Below are 21,104 nucleotides of genomic sequence, written 5' to 3' on the forward strand. Positions count from 1 at the left end.
ATATCGTTGTAGTACATAACGTCATACGTCCTATAGTGATACAATGTAACGATATACGTTATAACGTAGTAGTATATAACGTTATACGTTATAACGTAGTAGTATATAACGTTATACGTTATAACGTAGTAGTACATAACGTCAAACGTCACATAGTGATACAATATAACGTTATACGTTATAACGTAGATGTACATAACGTTATACGTTATAAAGTAGTAGTACATAACGTCAGACGTCCTATAGTGATACAATATAACGTTATACGTTTTAACGTAGAAGTACAAAACCTTAAACGTTATAACATAATAGTACTTAACGTTATACGTTACTACGTAGTAGTACATAACGTCATACGTTCTATAGTGATACAATTTAACGTTATACGTTAAAACGTAGTAGTACATAACGTTATACGTTATAACGTAGTAGTATATAACGTTATACGTCCTATAGTGATACAATGTAACGTTATACGTTATAACGTAGTAGTATATAACGTTATACGTTATAACGTAGTAGTACATAACGTCAAACGTCACATAGTGATACAATATAACGTTATACGTTATAACGTAGAAGTACATAACGTTATACCTTATAACGTAGTAGTACATAACGTTATACGTTATAAAGTAGTAGTACATAACGTTATACGTTATAACGTAGTAGTATATAACGTTATACGTCCTATAGTGATACAATGTAACGTTATACGTTATAACGTAGTGGTATATAACGTTATACGTTATAACGTAGTAGTATATAACGTTATACGTTATAACGTAGTAGCACATAACGTCAAACGTCACATAGTAATACAATATAACGTTATAAGTTATAACGTAGTAGTACTTGACGTTATACGTTATAAAGTAGTAGTACATAACGTTATACGTTATAACGTAGTAGTACATATCGTCATACGTCCTATAGTGATACAATGTAACGTTATACGTTATAACGTAGTAGTATATAACGTTATACGTTATAACGTAGTAGTACATAACGTCAAACGTCACATAGTGATACAATATAACGTTATACGTTATAACGTAGAAGTACATAACGTTATACGTTATAATGTAGTAGTACATAACGTTATACGTTACAACGTAGTAGTACATAACGTCATACGTCCTATAGTGATACAATATAACGTTATACGTTATAACGTAGTAGTACATAACGTCATACGTTACAACGTAGTAGTACATAACGTCAAACGTCACATAGTGATACAATATAACGTTATACGTTATAACGTAGTAGTACATAACGTTATACGTCATATAGTAGTACAATATAACGTTATACGTTATAACGTAGTACTACATAACGTCAAACGTCACATAGTGATACAATATAACGTTATACGTTATAACGTAGAACTACATAACGTTGCACGTCATATAGTAGTACAATATAACGTTATACGTTATAACGTAGTACTACATAACGTCAAACGTCACATAGTGATACAATATAACGTTATACGTTATAACGTAGAAGTACATAACGTTATACCTTATAACGTAGTAGTACATAACGTTATACGTTATAAAGTAGTAGTACATAACGTTATACGTTATAACGTAGTAGTATATAACGTTATACGTTATATCGTTGTAGTACATAACGTCATACGTCCTATAGTGATACAATGTAACGTTATACGTTATAACGTAGTAGTATATAACGTTATACGTTATAACGTAGTAGTACATAACGTCAAACGTCACATAGTGATACAATATAACGTTATACGTTATAACGTAGTAGTATATAACGTTATACGATATAACGTAGTAGTACATAACGTTATACGTTACAACGTAGTAGTACATAACGTCATACGTCCTATAGTGATACAATGTAACGTTATACGTTATAACGTAGTAGTATATAACGTTATACGTTATAACGTAGTAGTACATAACGTCAAACGTCACATAGTGATACAATATAACGTTATACGTTATAACGTAGAAGTACATAACGTTATACGTTATAATGTAGTAGTACATAACGTTATACGTTACAACGTAGTAGTACATAACGTAATACGTCGTATAGTGATACAATGTAACGTTATACGTTATAACGTAGTAGTATATAACGTTATACGTTATAACGTAGTAGTACATAACGTCATACGTCCTATGGTGATACAATGTAACGTTATACGTTATAACGTAGTAGTATATAACGTTATACGTTACAACGTAGTAGTACATAACGTCATACGTCCTATAGTGATACAATATAACGTTATGCGTTTTAACGTAGAAGTACAAAACCTTAAACGTTATAACGTAATAGTACTTAACGTTATACGTTACTACGTAGTAGTACATAACGTCATACGTTCTATAGTGATACAATTTAACGTTATACGTTATAACGTAGTAGTACATAACGTTATACGTTATAACGTAGTAGTATATAACGTTATACGTCCTATAGTGATACAATGTAACGTTATACGTTATAACGTAGTAGTATATAACGTTATACGTTATAACGTAGTAGTACATAACGTCAAACGTCACATAGTGATACAATATAACGTTATACGTTATAACGTAGAAGTACATAACGTTATACGTTATAACGTAGTAGTACATAACGTTATACGTTATAAAGTAGTAGTGCATAACGTTATACGTCCTATAGTGATACAATGTAACGATATACGTTATAACGTAGTAGTATATAACGTTATACGTTATAACGTAGTAGTATATAACGTTATACGTTATAACGTAGTAGTACATAACGTCAAACGTCACATAGTGATACAATATAACGTTATACGTTATAACGTAGAAGTACTTAACGTTATACGTTATAATTAGTAGTACATAACGTCAGACGTCCTATAGTGATACAATATAACGTTATACGTTTTAACGTAGAAGTACAAAACCTTAAACGTTATAACGTAAGAGTACTTAACGTTATACGTTACTACGTAGTAGTACATAACGTCATACGTTCTATAGTGATACAATTTAACGTTATACGTTTTAACGTAGAAGTACAAAACCTTAAACGTTATAACGTAATAGTACTTAACGTTATACGTTACTACGTAGTAGTACATAACGTCATACGTTCTATAGTGATACAATTTAACGTTATACGATATAACGTAGTAGTACATAACGTTATACGTTATAACGTAGTAGTATATAACGTTATACGTCCTATAGTGATACAATGTAACGTTATACGTTATAACGTAGTAGTATATAACGTTATACGTTATAACGTAGTAGTACATAACGTCAAACGTCACATAGTGATACAATATAACGTTATACGTTATAACGTAGAAGTACATAACGTTATACCTTATAACGTAGTAGTACATAACGTTATACGTTATAAAGTAGTAGTACATAACGTTATACGTTATAACGTAGTAGTATATAACGTTATACGTCCTATAGTGATACAATGTAACGTTATACGTTATAACGTAGTAGTATATAACGTTATACGTTATAACGTAGTAGTATATAACGTTATACGTTATAACGTAGTAGCACATAACGTCAAACTTCACATAGTGATACAATATAACGTTATAAGTTATAACGTAGTAGTACTTGACGTTATACGTTATAAAGTAGTAGTACATAACGTTATACGTTATAACGTAGTAGTATATAACGTTATACGTTATAACGTAGTAGTACATATCGTCATACGTCCTATAGTGAAACAATGTAACGTTATACGTTATAACGTAGTAGTATATAACGTTATACGTTATAACGTAGTAGTACATAACGTCAAACGTCACATAGTGATACAATATAACGTTATACGTTATAACGTAGAAGTACATAACGTTATACGTTATAATGTAGTAGTACATAACCTTATACGTTACAACGTAGTAGTACATAACGTCATACGTCCTATAGTGATACAATATAACGTTATACGTTATAACGTAGTAGTACATAACGTCATACGTTACAACGTAGTAGTACATAACGTCAAACGTCACATAGTGATACAATATAACGTTATACGTTATAACGTAGTAGTACATAACGTTATACGTCATATAGTAGTACAATATAACGTTATACGTTATAACGTAGTACTACATAACGTCAAACGTCACATAGTGATACAATATAACGTTATACGTTATAACGTAGTAGTACATAACGTCATACGTTACAACGTAGTAGTACATAACGTCAAACGTCACATAGTGATACAATATAACGTTATACGTTATAACGTAGTAGTATATAACGTTATACGTTATAACGTAGTAGTACATAACGTCATTCGTCCTATAGTGATACAATGTAACGTTATACGTTATAACGTAGAAGTACATAACGTTATACGTTATAAAGTAGTAGTACATAACGTTATACGTTACAGCGTAGTAGTACATAACGTCATACGTCCTATAGTGATACAATGTAACTTTATACGTTATAACGTAGTAGTATATAACGTTATACGTTATAACGTAGTAGTACATAACGTCATTCGTCCTATAGTGATACAATGTAACGTTATACGTTATAACGTAGTTGTATATAACGTTATACGTTATAACGTAGTAGTACATAACGTCAAACGTCACATAGTGATACAATATAACGTTATACGTTATAACGTAGTAGTATATAACGTTATACGTTATAACGTAGTAGTACATAACGTCATTCGTCCTATAGTGATACAATGTAACGTTATACGTTATAACGTAGAAGTACATAACGTTATACGTTATAAAGTAGTAGTACATAACGTTATACGTTACAGCGTAGTAGTACATAACGTCATACGTCCTATAGTGATACAATGTAACTTTATACGTTATAACGTAGTAGTATAGAACGTTATACGTTATAACGTAGTAGTACATAACGTCATTCGTCCTATAGTGATACAATGTAACGTTATACTTTATAACGTAGTAGTATATAACGTTATACGTTATAACGTAGTAGTACATAACGTCAAACGTCACATAGTGATACAATATAACGTTATACGTTATAACGTAGTAGTATATAACGTTATACGTTATAACGTAGTAGTACATAACGTCATACATCCTATAGTGGTACAATGTAACGTTATACGTTATAACGTAATAGTACGTAACGTCAAACGTCACATAGTGATACAATATAACGTTATACGTTATAACGTAGAAGTACAAAACGTTATACGTTATAACGTAGTAGTACATAACGTTATATGTTACAACGTAGTAGTACATAACGTCATACGTCCTATAGTGATACAATATAACGTTATACGTTATAACGTAGAAGTACAAAACGTTATACGTTATAACGTAGTAGTACTTAACGTTATACGTTACTACGTAGTAGTACATAACGTCATACGTTACAACGTAGTAGTACATAACGTCAAACGTCACATAGTGATACAATATAACGTTATACGTTATAACGTAGTAGTACATAACGTTATACGTCATATAGTAGTACAATATAACGTTATACGTTATAACGTAGTACTACATAACGTCAAACGTCACATAGTGATACAATATAACGTTATACGTTATAACGTAGAAGTACATAACGTTACACGTTATAAAGTAGTAGTACATAACGTTATACGTTACAGCGTAGTAGTACATAACGTCATACGTCCTATAGTGATACAATGTAACTTTATACGTTATAACGTAGTAGTATATAACGTTATACGTTATAACGTAGTAGTACATAACGTCATACGTCCTATAGTGATACAATGTAACGTTATACGTTATAACGTAGTAGTATATAACGTTATACGTTATAACGTAGTAGTACATAACGTCATACGTCCTATGGTGATACAATGTAACGTTATACGTTATAACGTAGTAGTATATAACGTTATACGTTACAACGTAGTAGTACATAACGTCATACGTCCTATAGTGATACAATATAACGTTATGCGTTTTAACGTAGAAGTACAAAACCTTAAACGTTATAACGTAATAGTACTTAACGTTATACGTTACTACGTAGTAGTACATAACGTCATACGTTCTATAGTGATACAATTTAACGTTATACGCTATAACGTAGTAGTACATAACGTTATACGTTATAACGTAGTAGTATATAACGTTATACGTCCTATAGTGATACAATGTAACGTTATACGTTATAACGTAGTAGTATATAACGTTATACGTTATACCGTAGTAGTACATAACGTCAAACGTCACATAGTGATACAATATAACGTTATACGTTATAACGTAGAAGTACATAACGTTATACGTTATAACGTAGTAGTACATAACGTTATACGTTATAAAGTAGTAGTGCATAACGTTATACGTTATAACGTAGTAGTATATAACGTTATACGTTATATCGTTGTAGTACATAACGTCATACGTCCTATAGTGATACAATGTAACGATATACGTTATAACGTAGTAGTATATAACGTTATACGTTATAACGTAGTAGTATATAACGTTATACGTTATAACGTAGTAGTACTTAACGTCAAACGTCACATAGTGATACAATATAACGTTATACGTTATAACGTAGATGTACATAACGTTATACGTTATAAAGTAGTAGTACATAACGTCAGACGTCCTATAGTGATACAATATAACGTTATACGTTTTAACGTAGAAGTACAAAACCTTAAACGTTATAACGTAATAGTACTTAACGTTATACGTTACTACGTAGTAGTACATAACGTCATACGTTCTATAGTGATACAATTTAACGTTATACGTTTTAACGTAGAAGTACAAAACCTTAAACGTTATAACGTAATAGTACTTAACGTTATACGTTACTACGTAGTAGTACATAACGTCATACGTTCTATAGTGATACAATTTAACGTTATACGTTATAACGTAGTAGTACATAACGTTATACGTTATAACGTAGTAGTATATAACGTTATACGTCCTATAGTGATACAATGTAACGTTATACGTTATAACGTAGTAGTATATAACGTTATACGTTATAACGTAGTAGTACATAACGTCAAACGTCACATAGTGATACAATATAACGTTATACGTTATAACGTAGAAGTACATAACGTTATACCTTATAACGTAGTAGTACATAACGTTATACGTTATAAAGTAGTAGTACATAACGTTATACGTTATAACGTAGTAGTATATAACGTTATACGTCCTATAGTGATACAATGTAACGTTATACGTTATAACGTAGTAGTATATAACGTTATACGTTATTACGTAGTAGTATATAACGTTATACGTTATAACGTAGTAGTACATAACGTCAAACGTCACATAGTAATACAATATAACGTTATAAGTTATAACGTAGTAGTACTTGACGTTATACGTTATAAAGTAGTAGTACATAACGTTATACGTTATAACGTAGTAGTACATATCGTCATACGTCCTATAGTGATACAATGTAACGTTATACGTTATAACGTAGTAGTATATAACGTTATACGTTATAACGTAGTAGTACATAACGTCAAACGTCACATAGTGATACAATATAACGTTATACGTTATAACGTAGAAGTACATAACGTTATACGTTATAATGTAGTAGTACATAACGTTATACGTTACAACGTAGTAGTACATAACGTCATACGTCCTATAGTGATACAATATAACGTTATACGTTATAACGTAGTAGTACATAACGTCATACGTTACAACGTAGTAGTACATAACGTCAAACGTCACATAGTGATACAATATAACGTTATACGTTATAACGTAGTAGTACATAACGTTATACGTCATATAGTAGTACAATATAACGTTATACGTTATAACGTAGTACTACATAACGTCAAACGTCACATAGTGATACAATATAACGTTATACGTTATAACGTAGAACTACATAACGTTGCACGTCATATAGTAGTACAATATAACGTTATACGTTATAACGTAGTACTACATAACGTCAAACGTCACATAGTGATACAATATAACGTTATACGTTATAACGTAGAAGTACATAACGTTATACCTTATAACGTAGTAGTACATAACGTTATACGTTATAAAGTAGTAGTACATAACGTTATACGTTATAACGTAGTAGTATATAACGTTATACGTTATATCGTTGTAGTACATAACGTCATACGTCCTATAGTGATACAATGTAACGTTATACGTTATAACGTAGTAGTATATAACGTTATACGTTATAACGTAGTAGTACATAACGTCAAACGTCACATAGTGATACAATATAACGTTATACGTTATAACGTAGTAGTATATAACGTTATACGATATAACGTAGTAGTACATAACGTTATACGTTACAACGTAGTAGTACATAACGTCATACGTCCTATAGTGATACAATGTAACGTTATACGTTATAACGTAGTAGTATATAACGTTATACGTTATAACGTAGTAGTACATAACGTCAAACGTCACATAGTGATACAATATAACGTTATACGTTATAACGTAGAAGTACATAACGTTATACGTTATAATGTAGTAGTACATAACGTTATACGTTACAACGTAGTAGTACATAACGTAATACGTCGTATAGTGATACAATGTAACGTTATACGTTATAACGTAGTAGTATATAACGTTATACGTTATAACGTAGTAGTACATAACGTCATACGTCCTATGGTGATACAATGTAACGTTATACGTTATAACGTAGTAGTATATAACGTTATACGTTACAACGTAGTAGTACATAACGTCATACGTCCTATAGTGATACAATATAACGTTATGCGTTTTAACGTAGAAGTACAAAACCTTAAACGTTATAACGTAATAGTACTTAACGTTATACGTTACTACGTAGTAGTACATAACGTCATACGTTCTATAGTGATACAATTTAACGTTATACGTTATAACGTAGTAGTACATAACGTTATACGTTATAACGTAGTAGTATATAACGTTATACGTCCTATAGTGATACAATGTAACGTTATACGTTATAACGTAGTAGTATATAACGTTATACGTTATAACGTAGTAGTACATAACGTCAAACGTCACATAGTGATACAATATAACGTTATACGTTATAACGTAGAAGTACATAACGTTATACGTTATAACGTAGTAGTACATAACGTTATACGTTATAAAGTAGTAGTGCATAACGTTATACGTCCTATAGTGATACAATGTAACGATATACGTTATAACGTAGTAGTATATAACGTTATACGTTATAACGTAGTAGTATATAACGTTATACGTTATAACGTAGTAGTACATAACGTCAAACGTCACATAGTGATACAATATAACGTTATACGTTATAACGTAGAAGTACTTAACGTTATACGTTATAATTAGTAGTACATAACGTCAGACGTCCTATAGTGATACAATATAACGTTATACGTTTTAACGTAGAAGTACAAAACCTTAAACGTTATAACGTAAGAGTACTTAACGTTATACGTTACTACGTAGTAGTACATAACGTCATACGTTCTATAGTGATACAATTTAACGTTATACGTTTTAACGTAGAAGTACAAAACCTTAAACGTTATAACGTAATAGTACTTAACGTTATACGTTACTACGTAGTAGTACATAACGTCATACGTTCTATAGTGATACAATTTAACGTTATACGATATAACGTAGTAGTACATAACGTTATACGTTATAACGTAGTAGTATATAACGTTATACGTCCTATAGTGATACAATGTAACGTTATACGTTATAACGTAGTAGTATATAACGTTATACGTTATAACGTAGTAGTACATAACGTCAAACGTCACATAGTGATACAATATAACGTTATACGTTATAACGTAGAAGTACATAACGTTATACCTTATAACGTAGTAGTACATAACGTTATACGTTATAAAGTAGTAGTACATAACGTTATACGTTATAACGTAGTAGTATATAACGTTATACGTCCTATAGTGATACAATGTAACGTTATACGTTATAACGTAGTAGTATATAACGTTATACGTTATAACGTAGTAGTATATAACGTTATACGTTATAACGTAGTAGCACATAACGTCAAACTTCACATAGTGATACAATATAACGTTATAAGTTATAACGTAGTAGTACTTGACGTTATACGTTATAAAGTAGTAGTACATAACGTTATACGTTATAACGTAGTAGTATATAACGTTATACGTTATAACGTAGTAGTACATATCGTCATACGTCCTATAGTGAAACAATGTAACGTTATACGTTATAACGTAGTAGTATATAACGTTATACGTTATAACGTAGTAGTACATAACGTCAAACGTCACATAGTGATACAATATAACGTTATACGTTATAACGTAGAAGTACATAACGTTATACGTTATAATGTAGTAGTACATAACCTTATACGTTACAACGTAGTAGTACATAACGTCATACGTCCTATAGTGATACAATATAACGTTATACGTTATAACGTAGTAGTACATAACGTCATACGTTACAACGTAGTAGTACATAACGTCAAACGTCACATAGTGATACAATATAACGTTATACGTTATAACGTAGTAGTACATAACGTTATACGTCATATAGTAGTACAATATAACGTTATACGTTATAACGTAGTACTACATAACGTCAAACGTCACATAGTGATACAATATAACGTTATACGTTATAACGTAGTAGTACATAACGTCATACGTTACAACGTAGTAGTACATAACGTCAAACGTCACATAGTGATACAATATAACGTTATACGTTATAACGTAGTAGTATATAACGTTATACGTTATAACGTAGTAGTACATAACGTCATTCGTCCTATAGTGATACAATGTAACGTTATACGTTATAACGTAGAAGTACATAACGTTATACGTTATAAAGTAGTAGTACATAACGTTATACGTTACAGCGTAGTAGTACATAACGTCATACGTCCTATAGTGATACAATGTAACTTTATACGTTATAACGTAGTAGTATATAACGTTATACGTTATAACGTAGTAGTACATAACGTCATTCGTCCTATAGTGATACAATGTAACGTTATACGTTATAACGTAGTTGTATATAACGTTATACGTTATAACGTAGTAGTACATAACGTCAAACGTCACATAGTGATACAATATAACGTTATACGTTATAACGTAGTAGTATATAACGTTATACGTTATAACGTAGTAGTACATAACGTCATTCGTCCTATAGTGATACAATGTAACGTTATACGTTATAACGTAGAAGTACATAACGTTATACGTTATAAAGTAGTAGTACATAACGTTATACGTTACAGCGTAGTAGTACATAACGTCATACGTCCTATAGTGATACAATGTAACTTTATACGTTATAACGTAGTAGTATATAACGTTATACGTTATAAAGTAGTAGTACATAACGTCATTCGTCCTATAGTGATACAATGTAACGTTATACGTTATAACGTAGTAGTATATAACGTTATACGTTATAACGTAGTAGTACATAACGTCAAACGTCACATAGTGATACAATATAACGTTATACGTTATAACGTAGTAGTATATAACGTTATACGTTATAACGTAGTAGTACATAACGTCATACATCCTATAGTGGTACAATGTAACGTTATACGTTATAACGTAATAGTACGTAACGTCAAACGTCACATAGTGATACAATATAACGTTATACGTTATAACGTAGAAGTACAAAACGTTATACGTTATAACGTAGTAGTACATAACGTTATATGTTACAACGTAGTAGTACATAACGTCATACGTCCTATAGTGATACAATATAACGTTATACGTTATAACGTAGAAGCACAAAACGTTATACGTTATAACGTAGTAGTACTTAACGTTATACGCTACTACGTAGTAGTACATAACGTTATACGTCATAAAGTAGTAGTACATAACGTCAAACGTCACATAGTGATACAATATAACGTTATACGTTATAACGTAGTAGTACATAACGTTATACGTCATATAGTAGTACAATATAACGTTATACGTTATAACGTAGTACTACATAACGTCAAACGTCACATAGTGATACAATATAACGTTATACGTTATAACGTAGAAGTACATAACGTTACACGTTATAAAGTAGTAGTACATAACGTTATACGTTACAGCGTAGTAGTACATAACGTCATACGTCCTATAGTGATACAATGTAACTTTATACGTTATAACGTAGTAGTATATAACGTTATACGTTATAACGTAGTAGTACATAACGTCATACGTCCTATAGTGATACAATGTAACGTTATACGTTATAACGTAGTAGTATATAACGTTATACGTTATAACGTAGTAGTACATAACGTCATACGTCCTATGGTGATACAATGTAACGTTATACGTTATAACGTAGTAGTATATAACGTTATACGTTACAACGTAGTAGTACATAACGTCATACGTCCTATAGTGATACAATATAACGTTATGCGTTTTAACGTAGAAGTACAAAACCTTAAACGTTATAACGTAATAGTACTTAACGTTATACGTTACTACGTAGTAGTACATAACGTCATACGTTCTATAGTGATACAATTTAACGTTATACGCTATAACGTAGTAGTACATAACGTTATACGTTATAACGTAGTAGTATATAACGTTATACGTCCTATAGTGATACAATGTAACGTTATACGTTATAACGTAGTAGTATATAACGTTATACGTTATACCGTAGTAGTACATAACGTCAAACGTCACATAGTGACACAATATAACGTTATACGTTATAACGTAGAAGTACATAACGTTATACGTTATAACGTAGTAGTACATAACGTTATACGTTATAAAGTAGTAGTGCATAACGTTATACGTTATAACGTAGTAGTATATAACGTTATACGTTATATCGTTGTAGTACATAACGTCATACGTCCTATAGTGATACAATGTAACGATATACGTTATAACGTAGTAGTATATAACGTTATACGTTATAACGTAGTAGTATATAACGTTATACGTTATAACGTAGTAGTACATAACGTCAAACGTCACATAGTGATACAATATAACGTTATACGTTATAACGTAGATGTACATAACGTTATACGTTATAAAGTAGTAGTACATAACGTCAGACGTCCTATAGTGATACAATATAACGTTATACGTTTTAACGTAGAAGTACAAAACCTTAAACGTTATAACGTAATAGTACTTAACGTTATACGTTACTACGTAGTAGTACATAACGTCATACGTTCTATAGTGATACAATTTAACGTTATACGTTTTAACGTAGAAGTACAAAACCTTAAACGTTATAACGTAATAGTACTTAACGTTATACGTTACTACGTAGTAGTACATAACGTCATACGTTCTATAGTGATACAATTTAACGTTATACGTTATAACGTAGTAGTACATAACGTTATACGTTATAACGTAGTAGTATATAACGTTATACGTCCTATAGTGATACAATGTAACGTTATACGTTATAACGTAGTAGTATATAACGTTATACGTTATAACGTAGTAGTACATAACGTCAAACGTCACATAGTGATACAATATAACGTTATACGTTATAACGTAGAAGTACATAACGTTATACCTTATAACGTAGTAGTACATAACGTTATACGTTATAAAGTAGTAGTACATAACGTTATACGTTATAACGTAGTAGTACATAACGTTATACGTCCTATAGTGATACAATGTAACGTTATACGTTATAACGTAGTAGTATATAACGTTATACGTTATAACGTAGTAGTATATAACGTTATACGTTATAACGTAGTAGCACATAACGTCAAACGTCACATAGTAATACAATATAACGTTATAAGTTATAACGTAGTAGTACTTGACGTTATACGTTATAAAGTAGTAGTACATAACGTTATACGTTATAACGTAGTAGTACATATCGTCATACGTCCTATAGTGATACAATGTAACGTTATACGTTATAACGTAGTAGTATATAACGTTATACGTTATAACGTAGTAGTACATAACGTCAAACGTCACATAGTGATACAATATAACGTTATACGTTATAACGTAGAAGTACATAACGTTATACGTTATAATGTAGTAGTACATAACGTTATACGTTACAACGTAGTAGTACATAACGTCATACGTCCTATAGTGATACAATATAACGTTATACGTTATAACGTAGTAGTACATAACGTCATACGTTACAACGTAGTAGTACATAACGTCAAACGTCACATAGTGATACAATATAACGTTATACGTTATAACGTAGTAGTACATAACGTTATACGTCATATAGTAGTACAATATAACGTTATACGTTATAACGTAGTACTACATAACGTCAAACGTCACATAGTGATACAATATAACGTTATACGTTATAACGTAGAACTACATAACGTTACACGTCATATAGTAGTACAATATAACGTTATACGTTATAACGTAGTACTACATAACGTCAAACGTCACATAGTGATACAATATAACGTTATACGTTATAACGTAGAAGTACATAACGTTATACCTTATAACGTAGTAGTACATAACGTTATACGTTATAAAGTAGTAGTACATAACGTTATACGTTATAACGTAGTAGTATATAACGTTATACGTTATATCGTTGTAGTACATAACGTCATACGTCCTATAGTGATACAATGTAACGTTATACGTTATAACGTAGTAGTATATAACGTTATACGTTATAACGTAGTAGTACATAACGTCAAACGTCACATAGTGATACAATATAACGTTATACGTTATAACGTAGTAGTATATAACGTTATACGATATAACGTAGTAGTACATAACGTTATACGTTACAACGTAGTAGTACATAACGTCATACGTCCTATAGTGATACAATGTAACGTTATACGTTATAACGTAGTAGTATATAACGTTATACGTTATAACGTAGTAGTACATAACGTCAAACGTCACATAGTGATACAATATAACGTTATACGTTATAACGTAGTAGTATATAACGTTATACGTTATAACGTAGTAGTACATAACGTCAAACGTCACATAGTGATACAATATAACGTTATACGTTATAACGTAGTAGTATATAACGTTATACGATATAACGTAGTAGTACATAACGTTATACGTTACAACGTAGTAGTACATAACGTCATACGTCCTATAGTGATACAATGTAACGTTATACGTTATAACGTAGTAGTATATAACGTTATACGTTATAACGTAGTAGTACATAACGTCAAACGTCACATAGTGATACAATATAACGTTATACGTTATAACGTAGAAGTACATAACGTTATACGTTATAATGTAGTAGTACATAACGTTATACGTTACTACGTAGTAGTACATAACGTCATGCGTTCTATAGTGATACAATTTAACGTTATACGTTATAACGTAGTAGTACATAACGTTATACGTTATAACGTAGTAGTATATAACGTTATACGTCCTATAGTGATACAATGTAACGTTATACGTTATAACGTAGTAGTATATAACGTTATACGTTATAACGTAGTAGTACATAACGTCAAACGTCACATAGTGATACAATATAACGTTATACGTTATAACGTAGAAGTACATAACGTTATACCTTATAACGTAGTAGTACATAACGTTATACGTTACAACGTAGTAGTACATAACGTTATACGTCCTATAGTGATACAATGTAACGTTATACGTTATAACGTAGTAGTATATAACGTTATACGTTATAACGTAGTAGTACATAACGTCAAACGTCACATAGTGATACAATATAACGTTATACGTTATAACGTAGAAGTACATAACGTTATACCTTATAACGTAGTAGTACATAACGTTATACGTTATAAAGTAGTAGTACATAACGTTATACGTTATAACGTAGTAGTATATAACGTTATACGTTATATCGTTGTAGTACATAACGTCATACGTCCTATAGTGATACAATGTAACGTTATACGTTATAACGTAGTAGTATATAACGTTATACGTTATAACGTAGTAGTACATAACGTCAAACGTCACATAGTGATACAATATAACGTTATACGTTATAACGTAGTAGTATATAACGTTATACGATATAACGTAGTAGTACATAACGTTATACGTTACAACGTAGTAGTACATAACGTCATACGTCCTATAGTGATACAATGTAACGTTATACGTTATAACGTAGTAGTATATAACGTTATACGTTATAACGTAGTAGTACATAACGTCAAACGACACATAGTGATACAATATAACGTTATACGTTATAACGTAGAAGTACATAACGTTATACGTTATAATGTAGTAGTACATAACGTTATACGTTACAACGTAGTAGTACATAACGTCATACGTCCTATAGTGATACAATATAACGTTATACGTTATAACGTAGTAGTACATAACGTCATACGTTACAACGTAGTAGTACATAACGTCAAACGTCACATAGTGATACAATATAACGTTATACGTTATAACGTAGTAGTACATAACGTTATACGTCATATAGTAGTACAATACAACGTTATACGTTATAACGTAGTACTACATAACGTCAAACGTCACATAGTGATACAATATAACGTTATACGTTATAACGTAGAAGTACATAACGTTATACGTTATAAAGTAGTAGTACATAACGTTATACGTTACAGCGTAGTAGTACATAACGTCATACGTCCTATAGTGATACAATGTAACTTTATACGTTATAACGTAGTAGTATATAACGTTATACGTTATAACGTAGTAGTACATAACGTCATTCGTCCTATAGTGATACAATGTAACGTTATACGTTATAACGTAGTAGTACATAACGTCATACGTCCTATGGTGATACAATGTAACGTTATACGTTATAACGTAGTAGTATATAATGTTATACGTTACAACGTAGTAGTACATAACGTCATACGTCCTATAGTGATACAATTTAACGTTATACGTTTTAACGTAGAAGTACAAAACCTTAAACGTTATAACGTAATAGTACTTAACGTTATACGTTACTACGTAGTAGTACATAACGTCATACGTTCTATAGTGATACAATTTAACGTTATACGTTATAACGTAGTAGTACATAACGTTATACGTTATAACGTAGTAGTATATAACGTTATACGTCCTATAGTGATACAATGTAACGTTATACGTTATAACGTAGTAGTATATAACGTTATACGTTATAACGTAGTAGTACATAACGTCAAACGTCACATAGTGATACAATATAACGTTATACGTTATAACGTAGAAGTACATAACGTTATACCTTATAACGTAGTAGTACATAACGTTATACGTTATAAAGTAGTAGTACATAACGTTATACGTTATAACGTAGTAGTATATAACGTTATACGTCCTATAGTGATACAATGTAACGTTATACGTTATAACGTAGTAGTATATAACGTTATACGTTATAACGTAGTAGTATATAACGTTATACGTTATAACGTAGTAGCACATAACGTCAAACGTCACATAGTAATACAATATAACGTTATAAGTTATAACGTAGTAGTACTTGACGTTATACGTTATAAAGTAGTAGTACATAACGTTATACGTTATAACGTAGTAGTACATATCGTCATACGTCCTATAGTGATACAATGTAACGTTATACGTTATAACGTAGTAGTATATAACGTTATACGTTATAACGTAGTAGTACATAACGTCAAACGTCACATAGTGATACAATATAACGTTATACGTTATAACGTAGAAGTACATAACGTTATACGTTATAATGTAGTAGTACATAACGTTATACGTTACTACGTAGTAGTACATAACGTCATGCGTTCTATAGTGATACAATTTAACGTTATACGTTATAACGTAGTAGTACATAACGTTATACGTTATAACGTAGTAGTATATAACGTTATACGTCCTATAGTGATACAATGTAACGTTATACGTTATAACGTAGTAGTATATAACGTTATACGTTATAACGTAGTAGTACATAACGTCAAACGTCACATAGTGATACAATATAACGTTATACGTTATAACGTAGAAGTACATAACGTTATACCTTATAACGTAGTAGTACATAACGTTATACGTTATAAAGTAGTAGTATATAACGTTATACGTTATAACGTAGTAGTACATAACGTCAAACGTCACATTGTGATACAATATAACGTTATACGTTATAACGTAGTAGTACATAACGTCAAACGACACATAGTGATACAATATAACGTTATACGTTATAACGTAGAAGTACATAACGTTATACGTTATAATGTAGTAGTACATAACGTTATACGTTACAACGTAGTAGTACATAACGTCATACGTCCTATAGTGATACAATATAACGTTATACGTTATAACGTAGTAGTACATAACGTCATACGTTACAACGTAGTAGTACATAACGTCAAACGTCACATAGTGATACAATATAACGTTATACGTTATAACGTAGTAGTACATAACGTTATACGTCATATAGTAGTACAATACAACGTTATACGTTATAACGTAGTACTACATAACGTCAAACGTCACATAGTGATACAATATAACGTTATACGTTATAACGTAGAAGTACATAACGTTATACGTTATAAAGTAGTAGTACATAACGTTATACGTTACAGCGTAGTAGTACATAACGTCATACGTCCTATAGTGATACAATGTAACTTTATACGTTATAACGTAGTAGTATATAACGTTATACGTTATAACGTAGTAGTACATAACGTCATTCGTCCTATAGTGATACAATGTAACGTTATACGTTACTACGTAGTAGTACATAACGTCATACGTCCTATAGTGATACAATGCAACGTTATACGTTATAACGTAGTAGTATATAATGTTATACGTTACAACGTAGTAGTACATAACGTCATACGTCCTATAGTGATACAATTTAACGTTATACGTTTTAACGTAGAAGTACAAAACCTTAAACGTTATAACGTAATAGTACTTAACGTTATACGTTACTACGTAGTAGTACATAACGTCATACGTTCTATAGTGATACAATTTAACGTTATACGTTATAACGTAGTAGTACATAACGTTATACGTTATAACGTAGTAGTATATAACGTTATACGTCCTATAGTGATACAATGTAACGTTATACGTTATAACGTAGTAGTATATAACGTTATACGTTATAACGTAGTAGTACATAACGTCAAACGTCACATAGTGATACAATATAACGTTATACGTTATAACGTAGAAGTACATAACGTTATACCTTATAACGTAGTAGTACATAACGTTATACGTTATAAAGTAGTAGTACATAACGTTATACGTTATAACGTAGTAGTATATAACGTTATACGTCCTATAGTGATACAATGTAACGTTATACGTTATAACGTAGTAGTATATAACGTTATACGTTATAACGTAGTAGTATATAACGTTATACGTTATAACGTAGTAGCACATAACGTCAAACGTCACATAGTAATACAATATAACGTTATAAGTTATAACGTAGTAGTACTTGACGTTATACGTTATAAAGTAGTAGTACATAACGTTATACGTTATAACGTAGTAGTACATATCGTCATACGTCCTATAGTGATACAATGTAACGTTATACGTTATAACGTAGTAGTATATAACGTTATACGTTATAACGTATTAGTACATAACGTCAAACGTCACATAGTGATACAATATAACGTTATACGTTATAACGTAGAAGTACATAACGTTATACGTTATAATGTAGTAGTACATAACGTTATACGTTACTACGTAGTAGTACATAACGTCATGCGTTCTATAGTGATTCAATTTAACGTTATACGTTATAACGTAGTAGTACATAACGTTATACGTTATAACGTAGTAGTATATAACGTTATACGTCCTATAGTGATACAATGTAACGTTATACGTTATAACGTAGTAGTATATAACGTTATACGTTATAACGTAGTAGTACATAACGTCAAACGTCACATAGTGATACAATATAACGTTATACGTTATAACGTAGAAGTACATAACGTTATACCTTATAACGTAGTAGTACATAACGTTATACGTTATAAAGTAGTAGTACATAACGTTATACGTTATAACGTAGTAGTATATAACGTTATACGTTATATCGTTGTAGTACATAACGTCATACGTCCTATAGTGATACAATGTAACGTTATACGTTATAACGTAGTAGTATATAACGTTATACGTTATAACGTAGTAGTACATAACGTCAAACGTCACATAGTGATACAATATAACGTTATACGTTATAACGTAGTAGTATATAACGTTATACGATATAACGTAGTAGTACATAACGTTATACGTTACAACGTAGTAGTACATAACGTCATACGTCCTATAGTGATACAATGTAACGTTATACGTTATAACGTAGTAGTATATAACGTTATACGTTATAACGTAGTAGTACATAACGTCAAACGACACATAGTGATACAATAAAACGTTATACGTTATAACGTAGAAGTACATAACGTTATACGTTATAATGTAGTAGTACATAACGTTATACGTTACAACGTAGTAGTACATAACGTCATACGTCCTATAGTGATACAATATAACGTTATACGTTATAACGTAGTAGTACATAACGTCATACGTTACAACGTAGTAGTACATAACGTCAAACGTCACATAGTGATACAATATAACGTTATACGTTATAACGTAGTAGTACATAACGTTATACGTCATATAGTAGTACAATACAACGTTATACGTTATAACGTAGTACTACATAACGTCAAACGTCACATAGTGATACAATATAACGTTATACGTTATAACGTAGTAGTACATAACGTCAAACGTCACATAGTGATACAATATAACGTTATACGTTATAACGTAGAAGTACATAACGTTATACTCTATAACGTAGCAGTACATAACGTTATACGTTATAAAGTAGTAGTACATAACGTTATACGTTATAACGTAGTAGTATATAACGTTATACGTTATATCGTTGTAGTACATAACGTCATACGTCCTATAGTGATACAATGTAACGTTATACGTTATAACGTAGTAGTATA

Source organism: Bombus terrestris, unplaced genomic scaffold, assembly GCF_910591885.1.
Source record: "Bombus terrestris unplaced genomic scaffold, iyBomTerr1.2, whole genome shotgun sequence".
NCBI classification, from domain to species: Eukaryota; Metazoa; Arthropoda; class Insecta; order Hymenoptera; family Apidae; genus Bombus; species Bombus terrestris.